The sequence below is a fragment of the Micromys minutus genome, assembly GCF_963924665.1.
Source record: "Micromys minutus genome assembly, chromosome: 1".
NCBI classification, from domain to species: domain Eukaryota; kingdom Metazoa; phylum Chordata; class Mammalia; order Rodentia; family Muridae; genus Micromys; species Micromys minutus.
In genome coordinates, this window is record NC_137969.1 from 254,775,994 (window position 1) to 254,787,946 (window position 11,953).

At 47.7% G+C, this 11,953-nt stretch overlaps 1 gene segment (V, D, J or C); it reads right to left on the reverse strand.

Annotated features, from left to right (window-relative positions):
* Nucleotides 1-5,726: 5,726 nt before the first annotated feature.
* Nucleotides 5,727-11,438, reverse strand: LOC308418094 (Ig gamma-3 chain C region-like). The segment is given in 6 exons: nucleotides 11,411-11,438; nucleotides 9,146-9,361; nucleotides 8,328-8,654; nucleotides 7,914-8,228; nucleotides 6,339-6,469; nucleotides 5,727-5,810 (listed from the first exon to the last, which is right to left on the reverse strand).
* Nucleotides 11,439-11,953: the final 515 nt, after the last annotated feature.

An 11,953-nucleotide genomic window follows, 5' to 3' on the forward strand; every position in this document is an offset into this window, starting at 1 on the left:
TGTGGAGAAAGAACACTCCTCCACTGTTGGTGGGGTTGTAAGCTGGTACAACCACTCTGGAAATCAGTCTCATGGTTTGTCAGAAAATTGGACATAGTACTGCCTCAAGACCCAGATATTCTACTTCTGGGCATATACCCCAAAGATGCTTCAACATATAATAATAAGGACACACACTCCCCCATGTTCATAGCAGCCTTGTTTATAACAGCCAGTAGCTGGAAAGAACCCAGATGTTCTTCAGTAGAGGAATTGATCCAGAAATTGTGGTACATTTACACAATGGAATACTACTCAGCTATTAGAAACAATAACTTCATGAAATTTGTTGGTAAATGGATGGAACTAGAGACTATCATCCTGAGTGAGGTTACTCAGGCACAAAAGAACACAGATAATATGCACTCACTGATAATTGGATACTGGCTCCAGAAAGCCCCAAATACCCAAGAAACATCTCACAGACTTTATGAAACTCAAAAAGAACGAAGGGCTAAGTGCGAAAGAAAGCCTCAGTCCTTCTTTAAAAAGAAAAAGAAAAAGAAAAAAACCCTGTGTTCATCATATATTATTATGTGACAAATTTTGTGAGCTGTAATAATATTTTATTAAATAAACAAATTAATAAAAAGGAGAAAACAGAAGCCAACAGATTGGGAAAAGATCTTTACCAATCCTACGTCTGATAGAGGGCTAATATCCAATATATGCATAGAATTCAAAAAATTAGACTCCAGAGAATCAAATAATCTTATTAAAAATGAGGTGCAGAGCTAAACAAAGAATTCTCAGCTGAGGAATACTGAATGGCTGAGAAGCACCTAACGAAATGCTTAGGATTGTTATGTCATACAGCTTGAGGTCAGGGATGGTGTTTTCCCAAGAAATGTTGTTATTGTTGAGAATGATTTGTGCTATCCTGGGTTTTTTATTATTCCAAATTAATTTGCAAATTGCTCTTTCTAACTCTATGAATAATTGAGTTGGAATTTTTATGGGGATTACACTGAATTTGTAGATTGCCTTAGGCAAGATGGCCGTTTTTACAATGTTGATTCTTCCAATTCATGAGCATGGGAGATCTTTCCATCTTCTGAGGTCTTCTTCAATTTTCTTCTTCAGAGACTTGAAGTTCTTGTCATACAGATCCTTCACTTGTTTGGTTAGGGTCACACCAAAGTAGTTTATATTCTTTGTGGCTATTTTGAAGGGTGTTGATTCTCTACTTTTATTTTCAGCTTGTTTGTCCTTTGAGCAGAGAAAGGCTACTGATTTGTTTGAGTTAATTTTATATCCAGCCCCTTTCTGAAGTGGAATCTAGTCCCAGAAAGCTCTGAATACCCAAGAAAATATTCACAGACCTATGAACCTCAAAAAACGGAACAGCAAAATGGGGATGCCTCAGTCCTTCTTAGAAGAACAAAAAACTCACAGGATGAAATACAAAGTCAAACAGAGGAGCAGGGATTGAAGGAAAGATCATTCAGAGGCTGCCTCACCTTGGCATACAGCACATTTGCAGTCTCCAAACCCAAGCACTATTGCTGATGCCAAGAAGAACTTATTGGCAAGAACCAGATATGGATGCCTCCTCAGGAGCTTTGCCAGAGTCATACAGATACAGCTGAGCATGCTTGCAGCTAACCAGTGGACTGAACACGGGGACCCCAATGAAGTTGCTAAAGAAAGGACTGAAGGAGTTGAAAGGTATTGCAACCTCATGAGAAGAACAACATTATCAACCAACCAAACTCTCCTCAACTCTCATGGACTAAAATGCCAATCATTGAGAGCACATTGAGAGACCCATGGCTCCAGTTGCATATGTGGCAGAAGATAGCAGTGTCTGGCATCAATATGAGAAGAGGCCTTTGGTCCAGTGAGGGCACATTTTCCCAATGTGGGGGAATGCCAAGGCACTGAGGTGGAGAGGGTGGTTAGGAGCGAGTGCACCTTCGTGGAGACAAGTGGAGGGGGAGGGGGTTGGGAGCAGGGTGAAGAAAATGGATAATATCTCAGATGTAAATACAGAGAGTTTGTAATAAAAACTAACATTATATAAAAAAGTCAGGTGGGAGATGTAGGTGGTGAGTTTGATATTCCTGGGACAAGCCATCAGGATGGACTCTGATGAGGACACTGATATCATGGCCCTGTGCCAAGATTCTTCTTCTCTGATGTAACTTGTTCTTTGCTTGTCATCTTGATTGGATTAAGTGGTGGCATTGCTTAGGAAGTGGTTTTCTCAGAAGTGGTTAGATTTGGGAGCTCTGAACCAATTTGTGGGTCAACCCCATGAGTCAACAGATTAAGAATATGATGGTGTTATGGGAGGTGGTGATGGTAGAGAGAGGACCTAGTGGAGGAAGTCACCTAGGCTGTAAATGTGGAGCTACATCTGACCATGGACAGTTTCTGACTTTCACTTGTACATTATGAGCCAAGATATAGCCTTGTCATGAGAAAGAATGGAACCAGGATCCAGGCTTGCCCCTAGAACAGGGGTCAATATCCAAGTCCAGGCTTACCCTGAGAGCATGCGTCAGTGTTCATGGGAGTGGTTATTGATGGCTGAAGAGCAAGATCTACTTTCTACAATAGAGACTCATTGCCTGTGTGTCTAAACCTTGGCAGATATATTGCCATGTAGTCAGAAACAGTGTTATTGCTTGGCCCTGGTCATAGCCTAATTCCCCTAGCTTCCTGGCTGTATCAAGTGATGAGAAACTCATGCATGCTCCAACCTCCACATCTTTCCATCTCTGCATCATCTTTACCATGGTGGACTGATGTTTCATAAAATGTGAGACAAAATAAGTCATCTTTTTGTTTTCCTGTCACATATTTGGTCACATCAGTAATTGTTAAAGTCCTAAGCTCAGAACGCTAACATATGTCTACATTTGGATACTGTGTTTGACACTGGATAAGTCTAGGGTATCAAACACAGTAGGACTAGGTCTCAGGAGAGGGGCAGTTTGTACACCGATGCATACACAGGGAGGAGACTGTACTAATTGGTCAGTGCATAGTGTGTTGCTTCTATAAGACAAGGGGTGACTGAAAGCCATTACTGTACAGTTTGGTGGGGCACAGGACTGATTCTTTCCATAGCACGGAGAACTCTAACCTCAGATGCCATATCCCAAATTTTAGGCTTCCAGAGCTGGTAGAGAATGGAGCTCTGATGTTCAAGCTATGACCTGTCCTATCAGCCCAGGAAACTGGTATTGAATGTTGAATGGCTTGAAATTACGCAGGAGCCTAGTTCAGGTGCTCTGGAGAAATGAATTGCGACGAGCCTGTTCTAGCTCAGCTTTTTTTAGCTGTGCAGCGAACAGTTATTAACATGACTGTACTTTCTGAGGCTTCCAGAGAGGTCCAAATGTCCCCAAGAGGCTGAAGGGGGATACCTGACTTTACTGTAGGGTCTCAGGGAAGTTGCCTGCTTTGCTAGTGTCTCAAAGCTTAAGTGTTATGAACTCAAAGAGCTTGCTTGTCTTGCTTACTTTAGAGGGAGGCTGGTTTGGTCATCTTCTGGTCCTGTGATGTATAAAGACCTGGTTAGCTCTTGAAGGTTAAGGACAATGACATTCCCTTGTACTGTAGGTTCCACTGCTCATTATAGTGACTGTAACTATGCTCCAAGCATCTGGCTTTAGCCTAGCTGCTCAGTAGGTCTGGGCCCAAGCCCAGGTTCCCTGCATCTCTCTATGCAGTAGGTACTGGTTAGGAGTCAAACGGCATACTGTTTTTCCTGTCATTGTGTGGTTCCCAAGGCAGAAATTCCCCTTACAGGAATCAGATGCTTCCCAGTCATACGTAGAATGCTTCTCCCACAGCAGAAGCTGCAGCTACATTGCTAGCCAGACCCACACTGCTGCTGCAGCTGCATAGATTTTTATTTTGATTAGTCCAGCTCTCAAGTCTCCATCACAACATCACAACCCTCTGCCAGGGCCTATGTAGACCCAGTTTCCAACAGTTGAACCTGTGTTTTAGGATGTTCCACCTACAAGACTCCACCTTGAGAATGCAGTGAGAACAGACCGCCCTGAGGTTACTGATCTCCATATTTCTTTCCCCAGTCCCCTGGTCTGCCTTAGAAAGGCTGTTACCCTGTACCAGTGCAAGTGGAGGCCACTTTCACCACAGTGTCTTCTCTACTGCAGGTTATCAGGTCATAACCCCCTCTCAAGCTGCAGCATCTGGTCCTCTCATATGGGTGTCACCTGTCTTCTGCTTCCCGACTGCCCCTCCCTCATGGCCACCGCGGCCTGCAAATTCAGAATGATTCCCACTCACAGATCATCCCCGCTTGATTATGGGATAGTTGGAGGAGACTTGAGACTGAGGGCAGAATGCTGGGTGGGTGGAGCTTTGGAGATGTTAGCATGGTGTGTGTTTGTGTGTGTGTGTGTGTGTGTGTGTGTGTGTGTGTGTGATTTTTTTTTTGTACAAGGAGAGTGGGGGCTGGTCACACAGGAAGAACAGAGTGAGTTGTATAATGTTGAAGGATGCTTTATTATTATTAAAAAAAAAAAGACGAAGAGGGACCTTAAAAACATGACTGGGCTTCAGAAAATGTAAGGAAAAAGCTGGCAAAGCTTGCAAAGCTAAGCTTCATGTCAATGAACATCTCTTGGAGTCCCCTAAGAGCCAGGTACCCCTGCTTTCCTTCTCGAGTTTCTCCTTAGTCTTTGTTGGGGACTCTGTCCTGGTATTTGCCTTGATGTGAAATGGAGAAACAGTCACTGTGTTTCTCTGGTACCAGCAGTGTCCCAGGCCTGGGCTCTCTCCCTGTATACCTACCCTAACAGATATTTTCTGCTGTCAGTGGTCCAGTCTGGATGCCAGGCTGCAGGAAAGACTCATTCCTGCCTGGCTTTTTACATATTCTCTTTTTCCCCATGTTGCTCCTGGACCACCTTCTGGATTGATGGGTCTGTTCATCATGTTCATCTCCTACAGGCTTTTCTGGGTTGCTCAACTACTTCTTAGTGGCTCCTGCTAGGGCCCAACAGAAGCTACGAAGCTTAGAACCTCCAAGTGTCTCTCTAGGTCATCCAGTGAGGTAACAGTGTTCTGGTCTTCAGGCTGTGGCGTCAGCAGTGTCTGTGATGGGATCTTGCATCTGAGAATTCATCATGTTACATGGATGGTAGGAAGAGGGGTCTTCACAAGGAGCCCCATCATTTTTACATTCCAAGAAGTGAGAGTTTACTTATGTGTCAGGAAAAAAAAAACATGGTGGGACACTGTTTCTGTGAAGGCCATTAGAGTCACCTTTGGCAGTCCTTCCTAGAGAGGTCCCTTTGGGGCCTTCTCAGTCTCTGAGACATATGGAAACTTCTTCTTCTCTCAGAGAAGCATGTTTTCCAGAGGACTGTGTCCACAGGGCTGGCTCTAAGGCCCAGCTGCATCTAAATGGATGCAGGTGATACTGTCCATCCTGAGAGAGTGCCTGGATGAGGGCTAGACACCATGTAGAAGAAACATAGCAGTGTTGGCCCTATCCATTATTCAGGCTGTGGTAGTTGGACATGGGCTGTGGCAAAGCCTGCTCTCCACATGCTCTTCCCAATGTGGAAGGGGCGTTGGTAGCAGAGTCAGAGCCATAAGGTCAAAGAATGCCGAGGTGAGAAGGCAGTATAACCCGTGTGTCTCAGCAGCATGGACTTTGTCCTAGAGGGATAGCAAGCTCTGGTACCTTCTGATGAGACAAGCTAGGCACCTTGCCCAATCATGTTTCTGTAGTCAGGGACCATCGTCTGCTTCACCTGCACCACCGAGGAGAAGATCCACTTTACCTGTGAGATGCAAAAGTGAGATGTTATGTGCCTGAGCTTAGTCCCCTCCATCTTGTACACTAAGGCAGGGCAGCCCCCAGTCTTGGGGTGGCATACATCTAGAATGAGGATAAAACGGTGACATCGCAGGCCATGGTGTGAGTAGAGTTTTGAGATGGTATATAGCTATAGCAAGGGGACATTGTAGGGACAGCACAGAGATCTGGTGAGGACCAGGTGTGAGTGGAGTTGGACCATCAATAGGAACAGTGTGCAGATAGTATTGGAGACAGTGTATGGATAGGGTAGATGACAACTTTGGGGGAGCATTAAGACAAATTAGGGACAGCACTGACAATGTGGGTATAATATAAAAAGAGGGACAGGGAGAGGGTGGTGTGAGGACAGCATATGACTATGTGGAAGACAGCATCTGATGACAAGAGAGCTTGAGATGGTATGGGATGCATAGGGACAGCATGAATCACTATAGAGACAGTTTAGATATAGTGTAGATATTGTGGGGATGGTGGGGGAAATGGGGCTGACCTTGAAGAGTGTGACAGAGGCGCTGTAGCACACACTGAGCAGGAAGAGGCTGATGAAGATGGTGATGGTCGTCCACAGCCCGTCTAACTCCCCCTCCTGGGCCTCAGAACAGGTCTCATTCAGTTCCAGCTCTGGACAGAGAGAGCAGTCAGTGTTTGTTCCAACAAGGTGGGTTAGGGCCCTTCCCTGTTTAGCAGGGGAAGTTACGTGGAGGCCCAGGAGAAAGCTACAGCCTGGCTGGGACAGCAGATCCTCCCTGGGACCATTCCGCAAAACCTCAGCTCCCCAATGTGCTGCAGTTTTGTCTTTGGGCTCAGCCAGAGTCATTAGACCTGATGATGACTCTGTAGGCGTCCATCTTGTCTACCCCATCCCTCAACACTGGGGCTGACTGGGCTGGTTAAAGGCTTGAGACCCCTGCAGGTAGTATCTCCACAGCCTGCCTGATCTATACTGCTTGTTCCCTGCTGACTGAATTCAGAGGGTCAGAGTGAGGTATAGGGCCTGTGTTTGGTGGTGCCTGGGATTCCTAGGAAGTCCATATTGGAAAGTGAGCCAGGTTATACTGGTATGAGAGAGTGTTAACTGTATGGGATGAAAATAGGAGCTTAGGGATAGAGGGTAAGACTGGGTCTGGGGACTGCTTGTGTGTGTGTTAGGGGAAAACTATTAAGTGCCCATGAGAGCTATTTCATCTGCACTGGTCCAAATGTGGACATTTAGGTAGCGTTGAGGGATATCTTGACACTAAGATGGGCTTGGTTGCTACACAGGCTGCCTAGGTGAGGTACCAGTGGGCATGTGTACCTTTGAAGGTACTATGTAGGTTGAGTGATGCTTAGCAGGATGGTTCTAATAGTTCTGATCTCAGCATCTATGTGAGTATCTGAGTAGCTACTTCCTTGGGAGAAAATAAGGCCATAGGTCTCAGTGTCTTGAAACTTAGGTGTGAGTGGCTGTTATATGGGAAATGGTGTCCTCAGCAGTGCTCTTCCCTATCCCTATCTCTGGAAGCCTGGCCGAAATGAATGGACTTCATGTATGAATAAGAGTCTGTCTGTCTGTCTGTGTCCCAGCTTGTCTGTGTAATGTACATAGAGACCTCCTTGGTCAAGGTAGGGGAGTCATGGTAGAGGAAAGGTCAGACAGAAGAAGGTGGGGTTTGTGTGGAGCTAGGGTGCATTCCCTATGTTCCTTTCTTTGGAAAGTTTTTGTGGCTATTTCCAGTCCCAGCACAGAACAGTTGCTGATTATGGGGAACAGTATGGAGAGTGCCCCTTGGGCCAAACTTGCCATCCAGAGAGGGATGATCTCTGGTAAAGACAGGTATACTTGCATGCTGTTGGTCTGGAAGTATAAGACCTTGCTCTTTTTTGGATGTTAATGTATACCTTGAACCCTGGCTAGACCCCACGGCCTGTGACTGAAGCATATGATGAACTATGCGTTATGTAAAGAACCAGGATGATCCCATAGGGTCCAATCTTTGGGTACTTTATTTATAGGGTCAGGGGTTAGGGCTGGTATCAGTGTCTTGTAAGACCTGAGGTCTGTCTAGGTGCTGTGTTCATTTACCAGGGGAGTAGGACAGGTTCTTCTGTGTGTGGTGGTTATGAAGAGCCTCATGCACCACAGAGCAGGTAAAAATTTCTCCTCGCAACCAACTGCTTGTATCCACAGTGAGCTTGCTGTAGAGGAAGTAGGACCCATCTGAGTCCAAGATGGGTGGGGTGTTCTTGTAGTTCTGTTCCAGCTCACCATTCCTCTCCCACTCCACATTGATGGTGTCAGGGGCGAAGTCGGTGACCAAGCAGGTGAGACTAACCTTCTTCTTGGACATTTGTTCACGAGGTGGAGGCATGGCGTATACTTGAGGTGACCGGACTATTCCTGTGGGGTTAGAAGAAGACACAGAGGTCATGGCTGTCCACACAGGCATTTATTCTTATACCCATCCCAGCCCCCACACAGTCAGCCTACAGTGCCCACCTTTGGGTTTTGAGATGGTTTTCTCGATGGGGCTTGGGAGGGCTTTGTTGTTGACTTTGCATTTGAACTCCTTGCCCCTCATCCAGTCCTGGTGCTGGATGGGCAGGGCACTGACCACCCGGAAGGTACCGTTGTACTGTTCTTCACGGGGCAGTGTCTGAGCTGTGTTTACTTCTTTGTTGTCCACAAACCAGTTGAACTGGACATCTGGCTCATCCTCGCTCACATCCACCACCACACAAGTGACCTTGGGGACCAGGGAGATCAAGAGTGTATCCTTGGGTTTTGGGGGGAAGATGAAGACGGATGGTCCACCAAAGATGTTAGCTGATGGGGAGAAATAGGGTGGGTCAGCAACCATGCCATCCTCTATTGTGTGGCTGTTTGGGACAATCATGTCCTGGGACTAAAGGAGAATTAAATGACTTACTTGAGCATGGGGGAGGTCTGGGCTTTGGTATTCTGGGCTCTGCAGAGAAAAGACTAGGCATTAGTGGGAGGAGAGAAGACACCAATCCGGGGAGGAGAAAGATAGTCCTAGTGTTGGCTCAGGTCAAGGTGTTCCTGGGTATATCATTTACAAGTTGAGACCCATGCCCACTTCTATGTGTTCATGATGTGAAATACTAGTAGCCACCCCATAGGACCACTTTCTCAGTGTGAGGGACATGAAAAGAGGCCCCTAGGAGGTAGACACAAAGGAAACCCACTATTGTTGCCTCTCTGCCAAGGTCTGTTCAGTTTGGTTGTTTTATACAAGAGGTTGACCCCAGCCTGACCTCCTGGTTAAATTTTCTCTCCCTTGGTCATCCTCTCACCAATTATCTGGGTTAACTCGGTTTTGCTGGCCGGGTGGGCTACATTGCAGGTGACGGTCTGGCTGGGCCAGGTGCTGGAGGACACAGTCACCGAGCTGCTGAGGGTGTAGAACCCAGACTGCAGGACAGCTGGGAAGGTGTGCACGCTGCTGGACAGGGCTCCAGTGTTCCAGGTCACGGTTACTGGCTCAGGGAAATAGCCTTTTACAAGGCATCCTAGTGTCACCGAGGATCCGGATGTGTCACCACATAGAGCAGGAGCCAGTGGATAGACAGATGGGGCTGTTGCTCTGCCTGTAAAATAGGAAGATGCATAGGCTTATCAGACAGGGCTGGATCCAGGGGCCCGGAGGAGTCCTGTCCTTGATCCTACAAAGATGCCAGGCTTCTGCAAAGAGCATGTAGGATATATCTCCTAGGCTGAGGTGTCACACAGCTACTGCCTCACCCTAGACGCTCTCCACCCGAGGAGCAGCAGCTAGGCTTGACCAGTAGAACTTCTGAGCCCAGCTCTATCCCAAACGTATTTTCAGAAAGCTGGTGGATGAGCCCTCTGTGTGGTTTCTATATCATGTTCTACAGTCTATTGCACATGTGTCTTGAAGCTGGATACATCATTCATGGTTCAATTAAGTGGAGCCTTCATTGCCTTCCCCCCATCTCTCTCTCTCTCTCTCTCTCTCTCTCTCTCTCTCTCTCTCTCTCTCTCTCTCCCTCCCTCCCTCCCTCCCTCCCTCCCTCCCTCCCTCCCTCTCTCTCTCTCTCTCTCTCTCTCTCTCTCTCTCTCTCTCTCTCTCTCTCTCTCTGTGTGTGTGTGTGTGTGTGTGTGTGTCTGGAAACGCTTTTTAATCTGCCTTGTTTTTAATTGGTGCCCCCTGTTCTCAGGTCCCATAATCTCTTCACAAACTCAGGTCCATGACTCTGGTCATGAAGGCTCTGCCGCCTGAGTTGGCTTTGAGCTAACGAGGGTGAACAAACCCCATTTCTAGACTGCTGACTGATTCTGCACTGACACAGTGCTCATGGGTCACTTCCTCAACCTGCTTGCTGCTTTGATTCCTAAATCTGGGCTTTGGGCTCTTCTTGACCTTGGCCTTCCTTGAATCTTCCTCCTTAACTTCTGAGGTCCACACTCAGCAAGCCTGTCATGACCCTTCCCAGCATGGGCATCTTTGGCCTGGCCTGACTTCCCTGGTTGTCTCTGTGCTTCTTGTCCTCTGCAGGGTAGTTTTCTAATGAACATCTAATGAACTCAGTGCTAGCTCCCCTACTGCCTCTTCTCTTATTCTGAACCCCACACTCACCCCTGCCTTTTCCTATGCCACTGATGCCAGCATTTCCAGACCCCAGTGAGTCCCCACTTTTCTTTCTAGATGCCTTGAGCTCTTGAGTTTAGGATATGTTGCCACTCATGAGGAAACTGGTTGTCAGGCTGTGTTCGCTCCAACCCAGATCTTCTCTCAGATTTGGGGTCACCCTTCTTTGAACCACAGCTTCTGGCTCCCACTGGTCAGACCCTGATGTGGCTCCCCCCTCACTCTGTGCATCCAATGGTGCATACCTAACTACTGTAACAAGTTTGACCTTCCTATGCTATGTTCCCCCTCATCTCCAGGAACCAAAATGGGCCCCTGACAGAGAACTGCTGTCTATCTTGTCCCTTTGAAAGTCCTCAGGGACTTTCCCTGCCCTGCTCAGCCAAGACCCTTCTTGTCCCTCATTACTGATTCTCTCTTGCCCGTGAGTTAGACAGACCCTGAGCACTTTCCCTTCTCTTTCTTCATCATTTCCTCCCCTGTCTAGCCCTTGCACAGTCCTGTGTCTGAACCCAGCTCTTACTATCTCCTTGCTAATAGGCATGTGCAGACATGAGGTGCAGAGCAGCTACAGGAGAGCTGACGCAGCAGGGAGGTGAGACCATTAGATTCCCCCAAGCTGTCTTCAGTCCTCTCATCTCACTGGATTCCCAAGCCCTGAGCTGTCACTGCTGCCTGACCCATCATCAGGGCTTCAAATGCCCCAGGCTGGTTCATGTGCACTCTCCTGCCAGAGCATTCCTAGTTGCCCTACTGAGTTCCTGTACTTGATCTGGTACCCTGGTACTACAACCTCCCTCAGTACACTGTGGTCACTCACACTGGCCTCCCACACAATCACCTGTCCTGGTTCCCTTGTAACAACCCAGTCTACCTTCCCACACTCCCAGATGCCCCAGAACCTTAGCAACTGCTTGATCTGTCCCCCATCCCTGTCCTAAACTCCCACCTTTTCCAGTCACCTTGTACATTCTCATCCTGGTCCCTCCAAATCCTACCAATCCATTCCCCCGTAGCTGCTCAATCTGTCCTACCTGCTTGGTTGCTCTGCTCAGGAATTACCCCTTACACCGACTCAGGAGCTGCATAACCTGGGGCTCTATGATCTAATATCCCCAGCTCCCTGTGGTTCTTCAGGCAGGTTATTCACATTTCCATCCACCTCAGCTCCCCTGTAGCTGCTCAACCTGGTCCGCATACCCCACCTTCCAGCTCACCTGTAGCTGCTCAGATAAATATCCCTTATTTCACCTACCCTAGCTCCCCCAAGAGCTGCTCAGACTGGTCCCCACAACCCTACCCAGCCCAGCTCCCCCAGACCTACCCAGTCTGGTCCCCCTACTCTCACCTACCCAAGATCACCAGAGCTGCCCAGCCAGGTCCCCACACCCTCACCTACCCAAGATCACCAGAGCTGCCCAGCCTGGTTCCCACACCCCCACCTACCCAACCTCCTCTAGAGCTGCCCAGCTTGGTTCTAACACTCCCAGTA